An 11,582-nucleotide genomic window follows, 5' to 3' on the forward strand; every position below is an offset into this window, starting at 1 on the left:
TGCTTGAGCCTAGGAGTTTGAGGCTGCAGTAAGCTGCCATCGTGCCACTGTACTCTAGCCTGGGTGACAGAGCAAGACCCTGTCTCTAAAAAAGGAAAACTTCACATTATATGCACTTTTAGCAAACCACATATCCTTTTAGGAACTGAGATGAGATACACATTAATAAATTAATAAATATTACCTGCTTTCTCCAGACTATGCCTTAATGTATCTTTTCCTCTCCTTGCTCAAGGGCACTTGGGGTCTGAGGAGAGGGGCAGGTACTGAGACGGGGGGGACTGGGTGCTCCTCTAGGACCTGAGCCACTCAGGTTTTTGTAATCAGCTGCTACCTGAGGAACCACCTGAAACTTCATGGCTTAAAACCACCATCGTATTTGCTCCCAATTCTTGCCTTTTTTTTTTTTTTGAAACGGAGTTTTGTTCTGGTTGCCCAGGCAGGAGTGCAATGGCACAATCTCGGCTCACTGCAATCTCCGCCTTCGAGATTAAAGCAATTCTCCTGTCTCAGCCTCCCAAGTAGCTGGGATTACAGGTGCATGCCACCATGCCCGGCTAATTTTTGTATTTTTAGTAGAGATGGGGTTTCATCATGTTGGCCAGGCTGGTCTCAAATTCCTGTTCAGGTAATCTGCCCACCTTGTCCTCCCCAAAGTACTGGGATTACAGGCATGAGCCACCGCACCTGGCCTTGTTTGTTGTTGTTGTTGTTTTATTTTTATTTTTTTGAGACGGAGTCTCACTCTGTCACCCAAGCTGGAGTGCAGTGGTGCAATCTCAGCTCACTGTAACCTCTGCTGCCCAGGTTCAAGCGATTCTCCTGCCTCAGCCTCCTGAGTAGCTGGGATTACAGATGTGCACCACCACGTCCAGCTAATTTGTGTGTGTGTGTGTGTGTGTGTGTGTATTATTATTATTATTATTTATTTTTTTAAAAATAGAGATGAGGTTTCCCCATGTTGGCCAGGCTGGTCTCGAACTCCTGATCTCAAGTGATCCACCTGCCTCCCAAAGTGCTGGGATTACAGTCGTGAGCCACTATGCCTAGTTCCCTTTTGGCTGAATTCTCTGGGCAGTCTTTCTGCTGGGCTGGCTGGTGACCACCTGTGTACCTGTATTCACGGATAACTGAAGCCTCCACATGCCTCTCCCTGTGGTCTCCTGACATGATCTGTAGGGTAAGTCTAAGGTAGCCAGACTTCTTTTTTGTTTGTTTTAGACACAGGGTCTCACTCTGTCGTTTAGACTGGGGTGCAGTGGCACGATCACGGCTCGCTGCAACTTCAACCTCCTAGGCTCAAGCAATCCTCCCACCTCAGCCTCCGAAGTAGTTGGGTCTACAGGCACATGCCACCACACCTGGCTAATCTTTTTTTTTTTTTTTTTTTTTTTTTGAGACAGAGTCTCATTCTATCACCCAGGCTGGAGTACAGTGGAGCGATCTCAGCTCACTGCAACCTCTGCCTCCCATGTTTAAGCTATTCTCGTGCCTCAGCTTCCCAAGTAGCTGGGTTCACAAGAGTGTACCACCACACCCGGCTAATTTTTGTAAAAAAAAAAATAAAAAATAACAATAATAATAATAATTTTAAAAATTATTTGTAGAGACAGGGGTCTCCCTATGTTGCCCAGGATGGTGTCAAACTCCTGGGCTCAGGTGATCCTCCAGCCTTGGCCTCCCATAGTGCTAGGATTACTGGTGTGAGCCACCATGCCCGGCCTATGCTAGCCAGACTTCTGATGTGGCTGCTCAGGGCTTCTGAGAATACAAAAGCAGGAGCTGCTAGGCCTCCTGATGGCTTAGGCTGGGACCTGGCACAGAATATCACTTCCGCCATGTTCTGTAGTTAAGCATGTCATGGGGCCAACCCAAACTCAAGGGAAAATACATGAGGCGAGACATGAATACTAAGGGGCTGCATTCATTGGGGGTCAACAAATTGACAGACTATAATGACATACATGGAACTGAGCGGTGCATGAAAAATTCTAACAATGGTAATTTGGGGCCGTGGGAATAAGGGTACTTTGTGCTTTCCTATTTTTACATTTGAAAACAGACAGGAAATAAAGGGGAGGCTCAAACAAGGCATCTAGCTCAGCATCTGAGCAGAGCTGTCTCAGGCAGCTGTCACTGCAGGCCCCCTCGGTCCCCAGGAAGTTAGGGCCTCCTGGGGCCCCAACATGGGAGAGAGCAGGGGAGCTGTCCCTGACTGTCAGGGCCTATCAGGGTGGCAAAGGGGCCCTTGTGCTGGGCCTGTCATTCACAACAGGCCTGATATGAGACATCGTGTGTGAGTGAGGTTACTCAGTGGCCAAGGCATCCTGTCAAAGCCAAAGAAGGTAATGTGTGTCACTCGTCACATAGGTCTCAGCTCGGGCCCCATTCCTGAGGCTCAATGCCTATAATGCACCTTAAGTGTTTATTTATTTATTTTTGAGATAGAGTCTCACTCTGTCACCCAGGCTGGAGTGCAGTGGCGTGATCTTGGCTCACTGCAACCTCTGCCTCCCAGATTCAAGCGATTCTCCTGCCTCAGCCTCCCAAGTAGCTGGCACTACAGGCATGCGCCACCACGCCCAGCTAATTTTTATATTTTTAGTAGAGATGGGGTTTTGCCGTGTTGGCCAGGTTGGTCTCAAACTCCTGACCTCAGGTCATCCACCTGCCTCAGCCTCCCAAAGTGCTGGGATAACAGGCATGAGCCACTGCTCCTGGACTGTTTTGATATTTTTAGAGATGAGGTCTCACTCTATGACCCAGGCTAGAGTGCTGTGGCATGATCAGAGCTCACTGCAGCCTCAGACTCCTGGGCTCAAGTGATCCTCCCATCTCAGCCTCCTGAGTAGCTGGGATCACAGGCATGTACCACCATGCGTGGCTGTCTTGTTTTTCAATGGATCTTCTAATCTCTTCCTTCTAAAGAGTGGTCCATGGACCAGCAGTGTGGGTATGACCTGTGAGCTCATTAGAAATGCAAAATCTAGGGTCTTATCCCAGACCTGCTGAGTCAGAATTTGTATTTTAAGGCCGGGCGTGGTGGTGCACACCTGTAATCCAAACACTTTGGGAGGCCGAGGAGGGTGGATTGCTTGAGGCCAGTAGTTCGAGACCAGCGTGGGTAATATGGTGAAACCCATCTCTACTAAAAATACAAAAAATTAGCCGGGCCTAGTGGCAGGCACCTGTAATCCCAGCTACTCAGGAGGCTAAGGCAGGAGAATTGCTTAAACCTGGGAGGTGGAGGTTGCAGTGAGCCAAGATCATGCCATTGCACTACCACCTGGACAACACAGTGAGACCCCCATCTCTAAAAAATAAATAAATAAATAAGAATTTGCATTTTAATAACATCCCTAGGTGATTCCTATGCATATTAATGTTTGAGAAGCCCGCTCAAACCAGCTTATTAAGGTCACCATTATACTATATTGAATTTTTTTGGTGGTGGTGATAACATCTCATTGTGTTCAATGCAAGCATTGAAAACAGCATTGTCCAGTAGAAATTGCCTTTACCTGCACTGCCCAAGGTGGGAGTCGCTAGCCATGTGTAACTACAGAACACTTGAAATGTGTCTAGTATGATAGAACTGAATCTTAAATTTTATTTCATGTTAATTAATAAAATCTTAATTTAAGGCTGGGTGCAGTGGCTCACACCTATAATCCCAGCCCTTTGAGAGGCCATGGTGGGAGGATCACCTGAGGTCAGGAGTTCGAGACCAGCCTGGACAACATCGTGAAACCACGTCTCCACTAAAAATACAAAAATTAGCCGGTTATGGTGGCGGGCGCCTGTAAACCCAGTTACTTGGGAGGCTGAGGCAGAAGAATCGCTTGAGCCCAGGAGGCAGAGGTTGCCATGAGCTGAGATCATGCCTCTGCATTCCAGCCTCGGTGATAGAGCAAGACTGCATCTCCAATAAATAAATAAATGAAAATAAATTTTAATTTAAGTAGCCACACAGCTAATGGCTACCATATTAGATGGCATGAATTAAAAATCTATTTGTGTTTTGGCCAGCCATGGTGACTCACACCTGTAATCCTGGCACTTTGGGAGGCTGAGGCAGGCAGACCACCACGTCAAGAGATCAAGACCATCCTGGCCAACATGGTGAAACCCTGCCTCTACTAAAAATGCAAAAAATTAGATGGGCATGGTGGCACTTGCCTGTAGTCCTGGCTACTTGGGAGGCTGAGGCAAGAGAATTGCTTGAACCTGGGAGGTGGAGGGTGCAGTGAGCCGAGATGGTGCCACTGCACTCCAGCCTGGGTGACAAGAGCGAGACTCTGTCTCAAAAAAAAAAAAAAAAAAAAAATCTACTTTGTGTTTTAATGGCTCATAAACTGCCTGGGTGTGATGGCTCATGCTTGTAACCCCGACATTTTGGGAGGCTGAGGCAGGCAGATCACGAGGTCAGGAGTTCGAGACCAGCCTGGCCAACATGGTGAAACCTCATCTCTACTAAAGATACAAAAAATTAGCTGGGCGTGGTGGTGCGTGCCTCTAATCCCAGCTACTCAGGAGGCTGAGGCAGGAGAATCACTTGAACCTGGGAGGCGAAGATTGCAGTGAACTGAGATCACTCCATTGCACTGCAGGCTGGGTGACAGGGTGAGGCTCTGTTTCAAAAAAAGAAAGAAAGAAAAGAAAGAAAGGAAGAAAAGAAGAAAGGAAGAAAAGAAGAAAGGAAGAAAGGAAGAAAATTGCCAGCAGCCTGGCCCCTCCTCTGTCTACGGGGGGATTTGCATGGCCCCTGTACCCCTTGTTACAGTTTTACAGACAAGGCAGGAAAGATTGTGTCACTGAGTGCCACGGAGCCTCAGGAAGCTCCACCTCCTCCACGTCCTTCTTTGAGGTTGCTGGGATTTCCTGGGGTGGTGGTGGCCTTGGGGTGGACTTAGGAAAGGGGCTTTGGGTACAGAGCATCTTTCTCCCTCCTGCCCCTCTGCCAGCATGCTGACCAAAGTGATCACAGCCTTCTGGGAATGAATCTCTGCTCCCCTATCATTAGTACAGGGATCTCAGCAATACCTTTCCATTAATGAAATGAGTCAAATTCAAAATAAATGACTGGCTAGAATCGTTATATGGGTACCTCTGTCACCATTAAAATGGGACATAAGAATTGGGTGAGCCCAGGCTTGTAAGAGTTTTGGGACATCTTAGTGCAGAACTGCTGTAGGACTCACCCCTCGCTCCCACCCACCCACACACTTAAGAAGGAATTCCCACCTGGTACTGCTCTCTCATCCAATCCTGCTGTCCATGTGTATTAGTCTGTTCTCATGCTGCTAATAAAGACATACCCAAGACTAAGTAATTTATAAAGGAAAGAGGTTTAATTGATTCACAGTTCCACATGCCTGGGGAGGCCTCACAATCATGGCAGAAGGCAAAGGAGGAGCAAAGTCACATCTTGCATGGTGGCAAGCAAGAGAGAGCGTGTGCAGTGGAACTCTCTTTTTTTTGGGGGGGACAGAGTCTTGCTCTGTCACCCAGGCTGGAGTGCAATGGCACAATCTCAGCTCACTACAACCTCTGCCTCCTGGGTTCAAGCGATTCTCCTGCCTCAGCCTCCTGAGTAGCTGGGACTGTAGGCGCCTGCCATCACGCCCAGCTAATTTGTATATTTTTAGTAGAGACGGGGTTTCACCATATTGGTCAGTCTGCTCTTGAACTCCTGATCTCAGGTGATTCACCTGCCTTGGCCTCCCAAAGTGCTGAGATTACAGGTGTGAGCCGCGGCATCCGGCCGGAACTGTCCTTTCTAAAACCATCAGACCAGATGGGCATGGTGGCTCACGCCTGTAATCACAGCATTTTGGGAGGCCAAGGCTGGTGGATCACCTGAGGTCAGGAGTTTTAGACCAGCCATGCCAAAATGGTGAAATCCCATCTTTACTAAAACTACAAAAAATGTTAGCTGGGCATGGTGGTGTGCACCTGTAATCCCAGCTACTCCAGAGGCTGAGGCAGGAGAATCACTCCTGGGAGGCGGAGGTTGCAGTGAGCTGAGATCACGCCACTGCGCTCCAGCTTGGGTGACAGAGCAAGACTCTGTCTCAATAATAATAAAAAATAAATAAATAAATAAATAAATAAATAAATAAATAAATAAAACCATCAGATCTCACGAGACTTATTCACTATCACAAGAAGAGCATGGGAAAGACCCGCCCCCGTGATTCAATTACCTCCCACCAGGACCCTCCCACAGCACAGGGGAATTATGGGAGCTACAATTTGAGACTTCGGTGGAGACACAGCCAAACCACATCATCATATATCCTAAAATTTGCCATGGAAAAGGCAGTGAACATGCACTTCCACTGAGCTTTAGGTTTAGGTGGTGTGAACCTATTTTGCATGCTCACTAATAATTTTTTTCTCCTTCCTTTTGGGCTGAGATTTGCTTTCTTTGTAGCACACTACCAGCAGTCAGGCGGAGGGAATGAGAACTACAACTCTCCCTGCCTTTCACTGCTGGGGGCTTAGGTCAGTTCCCAATACCAAGAAAAGAGGTCTCGGGCTTGTAAAGAGGCTTTAGGTTCAAGTAAACATGAGGGCGGTCTTGGAGGATGGGAGGGAGCTTTGGAGAGTGACTTGGATTCCAAAGGCTAGTGTATTTATGGCCCGATTTTCCTGTATTTATTGATTTTTACTATGTTCACTCCAAAATACCAGAATTTACAATTTAAGACTTTATGGAAGCAGGGGCTGGGGGATACCCGAGTGATGAGAGAACCCATGGAGGCTCATACTGATATTTATTGCTGTCATTCAATAGAACAGTAGAGGCGCTTGGTGACCTTTTATACCCCTTTAACAAGGGGTTCTGTTCAATCCCTTTCCATATTCACCCCTTGCACACTGTTTTGCTTTGCTTCAGACACCATGGATACCAAGAGGCGCGATTTTTCCGAGGCTCATGCTTTATCCAGATGTTCAACGTCTTGTGGATTTACAATTTGGAGTGCCTCTATCACAGCCCAGAGGCACTCGTGGTTTGCATTACAGGACCGCACACTTTCAGGTTATGGAAAATGTATGAAGATGTAAGTGACATATTAGAATTCCGTATAAAAGGAGGAACTTAAGGGTTTTTTTGTTGTTTGCTTGTTTGTGTTTGGTGGGAGGAGGTTGCAATCTGCAGATGTGCCTGGGTGGCAGGCCGGGGCGGGGGAGGGTGGTGTTTTATGTTTCTTTTCTCTCCCAGCAGTGTCTGACCTGTCTACGCTCAGATGTATCATATCCACTTGCTCACTCCAACGTGGAGCCACCCTCAGATGACAGAATCACCAAAAAACACCAGGAGAAGGTATTAAAATGCAGATTTCTGGGTTGGCTTTCGACAGAGAGAGAGAATAAAAATGTTCTCTCTTGGGGTGGGGACAATTGTCATTTTAATAAGCTGGGTCCCAGGCCAAGGAATCTGAATTTGCTGGATTTTCATTTTTATTTATTTATTTTTTGAGTGTTGCTCTGTCACCCAGGCTGGAGTACAGTGGTGCAATTGTAGCTCACTGCAGCTTCCACCTCCCTGACTCAAGTGATCCTCCCACCTCAGACTCCCCAGTAGCTGAGACTACAGATGCATGCCACCACGCCTGGTTAAGTTCTTTGTGTTCTGTAGAGATGGGGTCTCGGTATGTTGCCTGGGCTGGTCTTGAATTCCTGGCCTCAGGTGATCATCCCGACTTGGCTTCCCAAAGTGCTGGGATTACAGGCATGAACCAGCACGGCCTGGCCCAGAAACGTAATTTAAGAATATGAATTAAAATTCAGCAGATTAGTCTTCCTGTGGGAAGGTACATTGTGGCCACCCCCCCCCCATCAGATCTATCCTTATTTATTAGTCTATTTATTTATTTAGAGACAGTCTTGCTCTGTTGCCCAGACTGGAGTGCAGTGGCACAATCTTGGCTCGCTGCAACCTCCACCCCCTGGGGTTCAAGAGATTCTGCTGCCTCAGCCTCCTGAGTAGCTGGGATTACAGGTGCCCACCATGCCCAGCTCATTTTTATGTTTTTAGTAGAGACAGGGTTTGGCCATGTTGGCCAGGCTGGTTTCAAACTTCTGACTTCAGTTGATCTGTTCACCTCAGACTCCCAAAGTGCTGGGATTACAGGCGTGAGCCACTGTGCCCGGCCTATTGAAGTCTGTTCTAGATACCTTATGAACAGACACTTGATGTGCTCAACAGCAGGAGCCTGACCTTCTAGCAGGAAACCCTAGGTTTTATTCCCAGCTCTGGCCCACGTGAGCTATGCAGCCCCTGTGAGCCCTTTAACTTCTGTGCTTGTCCATAGATGGGGGCAGCGCCACATATAACCTTCCAGACAGGATCCCAAGGGCGCCACATGCAACAGCTATGAAAGCGTGCTGCCTTCTGAAAAGCACTGCCATGTATCGCGCAGGTCGCCATCTTGCTTAGAAGTCACCCGCAGTGCCAAGCCTTCCCAGGCTCCTGGGAGAACACGCATGACAGGGATCAGGAAACTGAAAAAGCTGTCCATGCTAGGAGGCTGGGTGCAGGAAGAAAGGGTAACTTGATTCTGTTCATACATTCAGGTGCTGTCATTTCAGAAATGGGAAGTAGGACTTAATATCTTACTTACTTTATACTTTTTTTTTTTTTTTTTTTTTTTGAGACCAAGTTTCACTCTTGTTGCCCAGGCTGGAGTGCAGCAGCGCAATCTCAGTTTACTGCAGTCTCTGCCTCCCAAATTCCAGTGATTCTCCTGCCTCAGCCTTCCGAGTAGCTGGGATCAGCAGTGCGCACCACCACACCCGGCAATTTTTTTGTATTTTAGTAGAGACGGGGGTTCACCCTGTTGGCCAGGGTGGTCTCGAACTCCTGATCTCAGGTGATCCACCTGCCTCGACCTCCCAAATTGCTGGGATTACAGGCGTGCACAGCCCTTCATATTCTTTGGACCATGAGCTCACAAATGTACCATGAGCATGTATTACTTTTATGATTCCCTACCTGGTTAAACACAAATGAGATTTTCACTGTCAGCCTGAGACCCTGGTGTTCAGCTAATATGTGACCACGTAGTGACTGGCTAGGCCAGCCCTCACTGCTGAGGCAGAGCTGACTCCAGTGCTTGAGGCAAGGGGACGCCAACACAAAAGAGGACAGGGATGGCATATGGGTCTCATCAGATGCATTGGGTCGTCATTCCGCCCTGTTGCTTCTAGAGGGGCTAGCCCATCCTCTCTGGGCTTCAGTGTCCTGATCAGTAAAACGAGGGCGATGGGGATGCAGATAAGAGCTCCAAGATCTTTTTCAGTGAATTTCCTGACACTCAGAGCTTCTGGCTGAAGCCGCTGAGGGGGTTAGGGATATCAGTTTGGGGTTGTTCTCTGGGATTCTTGCAACCTTCAGAAATGCCCCAGGAGGGCACTGGTGTGGCGCCCGCCAGTCTTCTAGCCTGGCTATAGAGGAAGCAATCAATGGGCCAGGGGCAATTAAGTGCCATAGTAAATCTGCTCTTCCCCAGAATCAGCCCTGTTGGGAACGGCTGTGTGCTATTCCAAGTTCATGCCAATTACCTAACACTCTCTCATTTAGAGGGCAATTCCTTCTAAAACACACCATGACTTCCAAGGAGCTGGATAATGCAATTCTGCCTGCTCCAATTACCGTGATCCGAGATCACCCGGGCCCAAACTCCACGAGGGCGCCTCAGCCCAGCAGCCTGTCATTCCCTCTTCCCTCAGCCTCACTGGAGGTTGTCGTCTTCCCGGCGAGCTGGAAAGCTGCAGGCAAGGGGCTGTGCAGTCATGATACCACTGTTCACCCTGGCCTGGGGCCAGCTCAGATAATACCTCTCATCACCCCCGGGGCCCCTCGATTCCTTCTTCCTCCGGGATGGGTATGTGAGGCATCTGGGAAGCTGCCCGCCTACCACCCTAAAGAGGGTGGTGAGGTAATCCCCAGACACGTCTGACAAGTGCCTGGGGTGAAAGAGGCTCTGTGTGGAGGAGAGTGCCTCGCTGTGTTTCTCTGAACCCCCAGGAGCACTTCACTGATATCCTGGCACCCAGAAGAGATGAGAAGTTAACCCGGTTTTCTTGTCACCACAAAAGCATCTTTCATGCCATAATCGAGTCTGGATTGGAAGGAAGATTTCACTAGACAGTGGCCAGAGGCTAGATACTCTGTTGTCACTGCCCACCCCTCCACCCACACAGCCATTCGAGGATTCCTACTGTAACCCAGAAAGTGAGGGAGACAGGCACACTGCCTAACAGGCGGATGCTGGTATGCTAAGGACAGGGAAGCAGGACGATGTTCAGTTTTGACCGGAGTTGGCCCTGCAAGAGCAGGCTCTGTCACCTGGGTTGAGGGGGTGTTCTGTGATGCTGATGACAAGGGACTCAAAGGAGAGGGGCAGGCCGGGCGCGGTGGCTCAAGCCTGTAATCCCAGCACTTTGGGAGGCCGAGACGGGCGGATCACGAGGTCAGGAGATCAAGACCATCCTGGCTAACACGGTGAAACCCCGTCTCTACTAAAAAATACAAAAAACTAGCCGGGCGAGGTGGCGGGCGCCTGTAGTCCCAGCTACTCGGGAGGCTGAGGCAGGAGAATGGCGTAAACCCGGGAGGCGGAGCTTGCAGTGAGCCGAGATCGCGCCACTGCACTCCAGCCTGGGTGACAGAGCCAGACTCCGTCTCAAAAAAAAAAAAAAGGAGAGGGGCAGCATCCTCCAGAAGGCGGCTCCAGGCTGGTCGCTGGCAGGAGAAAGGGGAAAGTTGTCTTAAATGCGCCCACCTGAGTTTCAAGCACTTGACAACCGTCTCATCAGGGAGCCATAGAGCACCCTTCCCTCCACTTCTCCCCCTCCTGTAGCCCCTGCCTCCTCAGAGACTTGGCCATGCTTCCCCACAGCACACTCTGGAGGATACGGATGTGGGAAAAGTGTGCTTCCTGCCATTTAACTTCTCAGAAGGCAGCAATGGTAATGACAAATCTCAGAACTTAATGTTTTCACCTCTAACCAAAGTCAAAATGGCAGGTGCCCACAATTCCAGTCTGTGCAATGACGGCAAACCCGGGGCAGTGACTGGGGGAGGGCACAGAATCTGGAACAGTCTTTTGATCTTGCATTAAGTTTGAAATTTTTATTACAAAAGTACCTTTCCAAAAAAAATTTTGAGATGGAGTCTTGCCCTTGCCCAGGCTGGAGTTCAGTGGCACGATCTCAGCTCACAGCAACCTCCTCCTCCCAGGTTCAAGCAATTCTTCTGCCTCAGCCTCCCAAGTAGCTGGGATTACAGAAGCACACCACCACACCCAGCTCACCCAGCTAATTTTTTTTTTTTTTTTTTGGAGTGCAGTGGCACGATCTCGGCTCACTGCAAGCTCCGCCTCCCGGGTTCACGCCATTCTCCTGCCTCAGCCTCTGGAGTAGCTGGGACTACAGGTGCCCGCCACCATGACCGGCTCATTTTTTGTATTTTTAGTAGAGACAGGGTTTCACAGTGTTAGCCAGGATGGTCTTGATCTCCTGACCTCGTGATCCGCCCACCTCGGCCTCCCAAAGTGCTGGGATTACAGGCA

The sequence above is a fragment of the Macaca nemestrina genome, chromosome 18, assembly GCF_043159975.1.
Source record: "Macaca nemestrina isolate mMacNem1 chromosome 18, mMacNem.hap1, whole genome shotgun sequence".
Taxonomy (NCBI): Eukaryota; Metazoa; Chordata; class Mammalia; order Primates; family Cercopithecidae; genus Macaca; species Macaca nemestrina.